Here is a 10,334-nt window from a genome sequence, read left to right as displayed (position 1 = left end):
TCCTAGTGAGACCACATCTCAAATCCTATGTTCATCTTGTAGTGCCCCTCATTACAAGGAGGATATTGGATTACTCAAGCGTTTGCAGAGAAGAGCAATGAAGCTGGTGAAGGGATTAGAAAACAAAACTCATGAGGAGCAAGTGAGGGAACTGGGATTGTTCCATCTGGAGAAGAGGAGGTTGTGGGAAGACCTCATTGCTCTCTACAACTGCCTGAAAGGAGACTGCTGTGAGGTGGGTGTCAGACATTTTTCTCAGATGAAAAGTGATAGGATGTGAGAAGATGGCCTCAAGTTGTACCAGAAGAGTGTAAATTGCATATTGGGGAAAATTTCTTCACAGAGAGGATGGTCAAGGATTGAATCTGGCTGCAGCAGACAGTGGTGGAGTCCCCATCACAGGAGGCATTTAAGAGGCATGTGGCTGTGGCACGTAAGGACATGGTCAGATTGAACTTGGTGATCTTGAAGGTCTTTTCTAACCTAGATGATTCTATGATATTGCGTATTATCTTCTATTCTTGTTACATAAGATTTTTTCAGGTGAAATTTTCTGTATTGCCATCATATCTGTCTGGTATTAGCACTTTCTTTGCCACCTCCTTTCTTTTTAGGTCCCATGCTTTCCAGAAGTATTTGCACTGTCAGCTAAAGTTCTTCATTGTCACACCAGCAAACAACCTAAGAGTGCTGCAACACCAGCTTTGGAGTACCTGGCAAGCCTATGGTCAGTTAAGTGATTTTTGTTTTGTAATGTCATGAAAAATATTGAACTTACTATAGGTGCTCTGCAAAATAACATGCAATCTGCCTTAGCTGGTCGTTTAACAGTTTGCAAAATTTCATTCCTCATGAAATGTTTGGACTCCTATTCGTTAATTTCTGTTATGAAAGCTTCTAGATGATACTTGGAGCTCTACAGATTTACATTGCTGTGTGCGTTGTATTGCAGTCATTCAGCTAAGGAGGTCAGACAGAGTAGCTCAATAAATTTAAGTTTATGGCTTATTAGACCATTGTTATTTTAAAAAGTGCAGAATTGCACCTCCACTAGAAAACGTTGATGTACTGATATTGCTTGACAATCCTTTGATAGCTATGTACTAAATATAACTTGCAAAGGTGATGAAAAAGAGGTTTTTACTCTTTGCTTACAGGGCTTCCTGAAAGGGTATTATGGGGAAAAAACTTGTGTGATTTGAGGTAGTAGGTTTTGCATGCTTGAGGGGAGAACAGAGGACTGTCTCTGCTTTTCTTTTCCTTTGGACTGGAGTTGCCAGGAAAAGCTCTGCTGGCCCCTCGATCTGCATCCACACCCCAACATGTGAGCTGGTTCCCTGGGCTGAGAGCTGCCCCCAGCCCTGGTCAGAGAGATCGGATCACCTCAAGCTCTGAGCCAGAGCTTCTGGAAGGGGGATGCTTTGGGGGCCCTTAGGGATTGGAGAGCTTCAAAGATCATGACAGTATGTTCCCTGTGCAAACGAAGCCAGATGGGTGGAGGAGTGCATCTCATGCAGTTCATGAGCTGTTTTCACTTGAGCTGTCTGGCTGTGAATAAAAAACAAACCCAGGAAAACCTTTGTTGGTGAGGGAGAAGCAGCAAGTTAGTGAAGACAGACAACCCATGTGCTGTCAGCAGAGGGAGGAGAGGGTGCGTACTGAGAACTCCAGGAAAGAAAAACAAGAACTGGCTTTGGCATGCTGTTTCTAAAAAAAAATGAAAAGGAGGAGGAGGAAAAAGTGAGCAACAAGCCAGCCTTCAACACCAGCTTACAAACAAGGACTTGACCTGCAGAGGACTGGGGGAAGGGTGGGGATCCAAGGTCTAGCAGCAGCTCTGCAGGGAGTGAATCACAACCTGAGCATGACTCAACAGGACCTGGCTGTTGTGAAAATGTTAAATGTCAGTATGAGGATGTTTACGCAGAACGGTAAGTTTTAAAATGCATGGAGCCATCCTTCAGCTCCACTCAGCACTAGTCAAGCCTCAGCGAGAGTGCTGTGTCAAATGCTGAGCAGTTTTTTTCCCCTCTTCTAGGAAAATGTGAAGTGGCTGGAGGGAAGCCACGCAGAGAGAATCAGCAACTATTGGAAAAGCCTCCACTCACAGGTCAGGTTAGAGACTGTGTAGTGCTGTGTGTAAACAACAGATGACCAGAGGGGACAGAGGAATCTGGCTTTCTGTAAGAAGCATATTTTGCAAAGTAGAAGGGAGGCATCCACATAAATAGGACAAAAATAATAGGCTTAGCTGCAGCAGAAACTGAGGTTAGAGATCAGGAAAAACCTTCCAGCCTGAGGGAGGTTACTGGCAGGAGGAGATGGTCTGAGAAAGTTGCCATAAAGCTCCGTTGGGGGAGATTTCAGATGAACAGTGGCTGACTGCATATCAAAGCTGGAAATATTCTCCATTCCACCAGAAGAAGCTTTTCATGTAGCGTGTGCTGAACTCCAGTGAAATCCTGCAAATTAAGCCCTGTTGCATTACGGTGACATTGATTTCAAAACTTTGCTCTGTGACAAATCCAAATATGGGATTTTCTGGGTTTTGGATCTATCTCAGGCAGCCAAATGAATGCAGCCCCTCTAATACTCACTGTGCATTAGGTGAAGTAAATCCTCTCTTGGCAATTATCTGAAGACACCTATTGAGTTCAAGGGAAAACAGCAGCTCAGGTGCTGTAGTGCAGAAATCATTGTCATACTTATGCAAAACTTCTTCCTATGCCACAGAAACTGCTTGTTCCAGTCTGCACTGTGCTGTATCTGTTGGCACATCTCAGCATATTGACTGTCAGATGAGGAGCAGCAAGAATGAAAGATGCTCATCTCCAACTCTTGTCCTTGGGCTCACAGGGATTCTTGGGGGCAGGAAGAGCTAGAAAGTAAGTGAATATCTGCCCCAAACCCAGCAGCGTGTCCCCTTGTCAAGGGCACTTCTCATCCCTTTGATGCAGTTCTCCAGGGGGTTGCATTACAGCAGGAAGAGGCCCTGCTTTGCTGTCACTGTCCCACGTCAGGATGTGCAGCCACAAAAAACAAACAAACAAAAACCCAGACAAATCTCAACCAGAAATTTGGAGGAGGAAGAAATGCCACTTACATTTTAGTAATATCCAGGGCAATATGTGAACGAGTTCACCATGCTCTCCAGGAGGAACAGAGGGAGCTGTTTGGTTAATGTAACTGGCTCAAAATAGAGTCAAGCAGCAGAAAGGAAAGACGTGCTTTCTTGTCTGGAGGGGTCAGCAGCCTCTTTTGCAAGTTTCCGCTTGCAATATGTTCCTCTGCTTCCCATGCATGATATGCTCTTTTGTTTTGGGTCCATGTTTTTCATCTTACTGTTTGCTTTCTGTTTCCCCTCTGCACATCTTTTGACTGTCCTTCTCTTTTTCTAACTAGCATTGCTCCTGTTTCACCCTGCCATCTCAGACATGCTGGGATGTGAAACAAGTTGCTTAATTGCAGCACAGTACCCAGCAGGCAACATCCGATCCCTCCAAAGAGGTTGCTCATATTTGCCTTCCTCATTTATGCTCTCAGCAGAGAGGACAAGAAGGGACACAGCACTCCTCGCTCTGCTGACAAATGGTGCATGGAAGTTGTTAGAGAGGGATGCTGAGGGAAGCCCACATCACCATGTACGTGATTGATCTGTCTGCTGAGGTCCTGAGCTTGTGAGCTCATTTTCATTGGCCCCTGAATTCACAGGTGCAGGTGAATGCTCCTCAACAAGCATACAGCCAAAGGCTTTCAAAGAATTAGCTAATATTTTAGCGGGCTTCAGTATTAGAGATGTTAAAAATACCCTCTTTTCCAAAACTGGAGGGCCCATAGCTTCAGAAAATGGACACTTCCAGCCCAGTTCAGGGTGCACAGCAGGGCACTTCATCTGCCCGCTTCCTGGTGCTCCAGTATGGATTTGTTATCCTTGAGATAATTGCTAGATCTAAGCAGCTGCCAGTTGCTGAGCTGTCAGGTTCATGTCTTTTTTTTTCTTTTCTTAAATACCTAATTAGGCTAGATTTATTTTTAATGCACCTTATTACTATCAGCATCTGACTTCCATCTATCTACTGCTGTGTACAGGCTGCTGTTGCCAAAGCAAGTGTCTTTTAGCATCTACCTCAGCCCCCCACTGCTGTCCCTCTCTGTGGGAGATGGCACTTGCTGCTGCCGTCCCTCCTATTAATTCCACCACAGCCCATGCTGTTTGCCTGCCTCATTTGGTGCTCTGGAGCTAATGACTGCACAACCAGTTGTTCTTTCTTTTGTAACCATTACCATAGCTGCCTGTTGTTGATAATTACTTACTATAAAGCTTTGCAGAGCAATTTAGCCTAGCTGAGCCTGTTCATTGATGAAGACTATAAATGTCTGCAGTCTGTCACTGATATAAATGTTACTGAAGGTTGGTATAATTGGCTTTTACTGGAGTGCTGCAGCAAACAGGATGATTAGCCCAGTGCCAAGTCCAGATGCCCCTGGTGTCTTGTACAACCACCACACCAGGTTTGCTTATGTATGTGTTCACACTGCAGAGTATGCGTAGCTCCAATATTGAAGCCAGACACTAACAGGATATTGTGGCAGTTGTAAGTCCAGCATCTTAACTGAGCTTATGGTACTGCGCTGACCAGCCATATATGCATCTTATTGGAGATAGACATAGCTACTAAGAGATTTAAGGCTGAAGAAGCAGGCTTGTTCAGCCTGGAGAAGAGAAGGCTCTGGGGAGAGTTCATCATGGTACTAGAAGGGAACTTACAAGCAGGAGGGGGACTGACTTTTTGTAAGGTCTTAGTGATAGGGAAAAGTGGAATGCCTTTAAACTAATAGAGGAGAGATTTAGATTAGATGTTAGGAAGAAATTCTTTACTCAGAGGGTGGTGAGGGGCTGGCATTGCTGCCCAGAGAAGCTGTGAGTGCCCAAGGCCAGGCTGGATGGGGCTCTGGGCAGCCCAAGCTGGTGGGGCACAGCCCTGCCCAGCAGTTGGAGTTAGGGTTGGATGATCTGTAAGGTCCCTTTCCACCAGAGCCATTCTGTGATTTTATGATTATGTTCTCTCTGTTTTGTGGAAAAAGTGGGGGAAGAACTGCCAAGTGTTCAGCCTAAGGCCACCTCTCTGATGCTGCATCTCCAGTTATCTGAACTGAGGCTATTCTGCATTCATGTAAGCCTTCACAGTGTGGTGCCATGCAATAGTCTTCAGCATGTCATCAATAGTCTTCAGCAGCTCCGGGCACTTACAGCTGCTCACTGGGAAAGGACAGTTTCATTGCACCATGCAGGACCCTGAGGCTCCAATTTGTTTCAATGAAAACAAAGCCACTACCCTCTGAGGCACCTTTTAAATTCAGCACAGCGTTGTCTTCATCTTCAGATGTCAAAGTATCCCAAATATACCTAATATCTTTGTGTGAAGTTATGAGTGAGAAGGTGATTAATTGTTCTCTGACCTTCAGTTTCTTCGTTTAGACTGTGTCACCAAACCATATTTTATGTCGCTAGGAGACAGCAGATGTAAATTAAAGATCTGCCTGCTCTAGAATAGCTAACAAGGGAGGAAATGACATCCATCCGTTAACACGGACAGATTTTCTTGAGAAGATTCTCTGCCTTCCAAGCCTGGTTTTAAAATGAGATTTCATATTCACAGGTCTCGTGTTGGTTTCCAGCACAAGGGGGGTTGCCAGAGTTGGCAGCTCTGGCAAGAACGGCAACCTGACACTGTTTCATCTTAAAATTGCCTTTTTTTTCCCCATAAAATTAGTTTAAACTAAGAACTAGTTAAAAAATAAAATAAAAATAAACATTGGTTTTACATATTTTAAGCAGGAAAGGTCACGGCCAGACTTTCTCAAGAAATGAAACACTTCTGCCACAGTTTATGGCAAAATGGGCCTCCCCATGCATCAGTGCTTTATCATTTGTTTTCCCTGTTTCCTTGCATTAGATTTTTTAATCAGCAGCATGCTATCAGCTCACTGTATCCATGTATTCCTCAGCTGTGTGAGGCAGTGAACGTTTTCAACACTGGTTCCAAAGGGAGTGCCACTGAAAACTAAGTGAATCAAACAATTTTAAAAAAATAAATAAACAAATGAAGTTTAGGTTTAGCCATGTTGTCGTGTTGGTGCTGCACGGTTTCATTTTTCCACTCGTTAATTGTTAATTTTCCACATTAATTGTGCCCTTGAGAAATAGGGAATCCACAGTGAGGCAGCCAAATTTCGTGTTCAAAATTAGGAACCTGGGAGGAAAAATCAGCACACAAACCCACAACATATCAGCCTCTGATTGTGTTGAAATCTCAAAGCTTAATGTGATATGTGTTTGTAAGTGCTTTTACTGGAAAGAAGCAGCCTTAGCCAGGTAAGTACGTATTTAAACACAGTAGAAAAGATTTGTTTACTGACTGACAAAGGCATGCACCCCAGGGCACTGCTCAGAGAGTTGTGTTTAATAACATAAACTGAAAATCAAATAAAGTTTGAAGACCTTTGGTATTTAACTGGTATTTTTCTGCTTTGCAGAGTGAAGAGAGTGTTTTGTACTTTAAAAGGAGGATGAGGAGGATGAGGAGAAAGAAATGAAGAACAAGTCTGTGGAGAACAGTGAGTATATGCTAAAAATGTATGGGGGAATTGCTGCCAAGCAGAGTGACAGATTTTAAATTCCAAATAGGGATAGACTTAGATGTAGATAGAGATGCCAAACACAACAGTGGTTCCAAGAAAAAAGTTGGAAATGCAAAGAGCACAAATCCGTGGTAACTCGGAAATACTTGAGACTTCTCCATCAGCATCATCGTGGAGAACTGTAGGCTGTAATTTTGTGCACATCTGTCCTGGGCCTTGACCCATACAGCTCCATCAGGGCAGAGAATCCAAACCAGGAAAGTTTCAATCATCCCTATCAGGCTTAAAAGAAATGGGTGAGGTGTGAGGCAACAGTGTGATGACAACCAGGCCCTTCTTGCTCCCCATTCTCTCCACCCTTCCACCTGCTGCCTCTCCTGTCCTTGCACAGCCTTGCACAGTGTGACAGCACTGCAGGCAAGCCAGCTGGAAATCCAACAGTACTGCAAGCATAAAACACAAAATTGTCTCAAATATACAAAGTAAAGGAAAACAAACAAACAAACCAGCAACTTTTGTGGTTACTTAAAACAGCAAGCATGCCATTTTGTGATTTCTGAAGAGGTGGTTGCTTCACAAGCAGTGAGTCATAGCCTCTGCAGTCTCCCCAGTTTCTTAGGCAGCATTTTCCGTGGTGGGAACAGGTGTAGATAAGAGCAGTATTTTTGGGCTTTTGCCGATAGCACAAAATGAGCAGAAACTGCTGTCGCATCAAAGCAGATGATAGGAAAATCTAAGAAGAGGTCATACAAATGTGAAAAATACTTCCTATCAGGCAGATTGGACTCTCAGGTGTGGATGAAGTCAGAAGCAATGGGACATCTACTGAGCTACCTCCTGCTGTAAACTTTTCCTTCAGATACTCCTAGACAACAACCTTCAGTCAACATAAAAGCAGCTTGGTCAGAATGGGCCCTGCATGAGGAGGAATGAGGGGAAACAGAGCTGCAACAGAGACCCCAGGACAAGGATATCACCTGCTGTGGGACAGCAGGCTGAGTGGTTCCCAGGCCACTCTGCAGGAAGGGCTGTGGTTGACACCATGGCAGGTGCTGCCATTGATACTCATCATTGCTGAGGCCTCACCTGAAGTACTGCCTTGACTTGGGCCTCTCAATACAAGAAAGACATTGAGGCTCTGGAGCGTATCCAGAGAAGGGCAACAAAGCTGCGAGAGGTCTGAAGCACAAGTCTTATGGGGAGCAGCTGAAGGAACTGGCTGTTCAGTATGGAGAAGAGGAGGCTCAGGGCAGACCTTATTGCTCTATACAAATGCCTGAAAGGAGGTTGTGGTGAGGTGGGGGATCAGCCTCTTCTCCCAGGTAACAGTAATAGGACACAGGCTGCCCAGGGAGGTGGTGGAGTTTGAAAGGTATTTGAACCATGGGGATGTAGCACTGAGGGATATGGTCAGTGGGCATGGTAGGGATGGGCAGACCATTGGACTTGATGATCTTGGTCTTTTCCATTTTTGTGATTCTGTAATTCTATTCTATGATTCTACAAGCTGCATGTCCACCAGGGTTGTCACCCAGACAGGAAACCAGTGTCAAGGCAGCAGTTGCAAAAGCATTGCTTGTCTTGCCACACTCAAGGTTTCCAGGTGAAGTGACAGGCTGAAAGGTCATGTGCAGATGTGCATGTGCTGGGTTTTATTCTTGAAAACATAGGAATCCATCCTTCTTCATGAACACTTGCTCTTGATTCTTGGTAGAAATGGGAGCTAGTATCAAGATTTCATATAATTTTTCTGATGCTTGCAAGACATCATTCCACGTGGAAAAAAAATGTTTTGGACCTTTCCTCTAGGATATGATGCACTTTGCTAATAAACCACTTTGGAGATCCTGGAAAGAATAACGTTCCTGGAAGTGCAAAAAGTAATTTGCTGTGCTTTTTCTTTTGCTGTCCTCAGCCCTTGTGTTTTTGAATGGCACAACATGACATGTTGCAATTCAGCTGTCATTTTCACATTTGGAGAAGTGGTCAGAACAAAGCAACGAGCCATCGAATATGCTGCTTCTAAGTGACAGATGTTTTGAATGCAGGAGGAAGCACGAGGCTGTCTTGGAGGTGCTGACTTTTGAATCCCAGCTGCAGACAGAAACTTGGCATATTGTCAGCATGTTCAATTTTCAATTTCACGGGACATTTCTTTTGGTGTTACCAGTGGATTTTGTTTTACCTTCATGTCTCCTTTTTGTTAACGCTGCAGGAATTACTTCTTGGGTCTCTCTCTCTCTTTAGCAGCTATCTTACCTGATACCGCTGTGTGATTCCTGAGGTGTTTCTGTGGATAGAGACCTGAGTTTGTATGGATATTTGTATGTGTACATTCACATACAAATGCTGGGTAATTCAGCAACACAGAAGCCAGCGTAGACCAGTATGCTACAGCCCAACTTTCAGCTCAGGTCAGCTTTTTTTTGCAGAACAGGATAATGCCTGGCTGCTGGGCACTGACTGAACGAAGGTCTGCTCTGCACAGCCATGGGAGGAAGGAAGTTGCAGCTCTGTCTGTCTCGCCCAGCAGTAGAACCCAAAACTGGGGCTGGCTTGTGCCCCCACAAGTATTGAATTAAGACAGTCTGGGGCTGTACAGTCTGCAAGACGCTGCAGCTTTAAGCGTGGAAGCACATTTTTCTCTTACAACCAACCATACGTACCTAAATTGTACCAGAATTGTGCCTAAAGCACCGTCCTTTGGTGTATTTTTGCCTTATTTTTCGGAATTCAAAGCATGGTAAGTATAACACCAAGCTATCTTGCCAAAATATGGCCACACCTATTTCAACAGATCAAACTTCAGTCTGATAACTATCTTCCATTTTAAAGCAAGATTTAAAATGATAATATGGGAATTTTTTAAGCTAAAGTACTTTTAAAGCGTAGTATGCTGAGTTATTCTAACATCAGGACTGGTAGAGCACTTTCATAAATTGATCAAACTTTGCTGATCTTTCTTTCCTTTGCTCATATAACATAACATAATCCTATTTCTGATTGATCTCGGTGGTAGCCAAGGCTACCATGAGTGCAAAAACTGCTTCTCTGAAGTCTTCAAGCTCAGTAAGAACAGAGCTCACCAACACACATCTTGCTCAAAATTGATGCTGCCTGCAGTAGAAAAATACGACTTGAAGAGGCTCATTTTAGATCCTTATATATGCACAAACAGAAAATAATTATCTCGCAACATGCAGAGATGTATCTTGTCTAATTCTATCCATTCTGTGGACAAACCGTTATATTCACTGCATTCCTATACCCTTCTAAGACACAAGTAATTCCCCATTCAACAGCCCACAGCTTGACTTGCAGTTTTTAAAGCTGGATGTTTATTAAGATCCCAGATTCGTCTGTTTGTTGTGAAATCCAGGTGGGGGAAAAAAAATAACACCAAATAATTCTTGATATTTCACATGATAATTCTGAGACTCAAGGTAAAGAGGCCTAATCTCATTAGCTATGCAAGACATGTAAGCACCTGTCTCCAGAAATAATGACTTCATTACAGTGTTGATTTTCTGTGGGTTGAAGCCTGCTTTAGTGGAAAACTGGGAGCGATGATCATGTATTTCACCTGCTTATTGTACGTTGTAGGAGAGCCCAGAGGCACAATAAGAAATACATTTGGTAAGAGACTTACATACAAGAAATCAGTAATTTAATGCATTAATCACTGGAGTGCA

Source organism: Lagopus muta, chromosome 2 (genome assembly GCF_023343835.1).
Source record: "Lagopus muta isolate bLagMut1 chromosome 2, bLagMut1 primary, whole genome shotgun sequence".
Classification (NCBI taxonomy): domain Eukaryota; kingdom Metazoa; phylum Chordata; class Aves; order Galliformes; family Phasianidae; genus Lagopus; species Lagopus muta.
The sequence above is the reverse complement of the archived record's forward strand: the minus strand, read 5'-3'. Positions refer to the sequence as shown.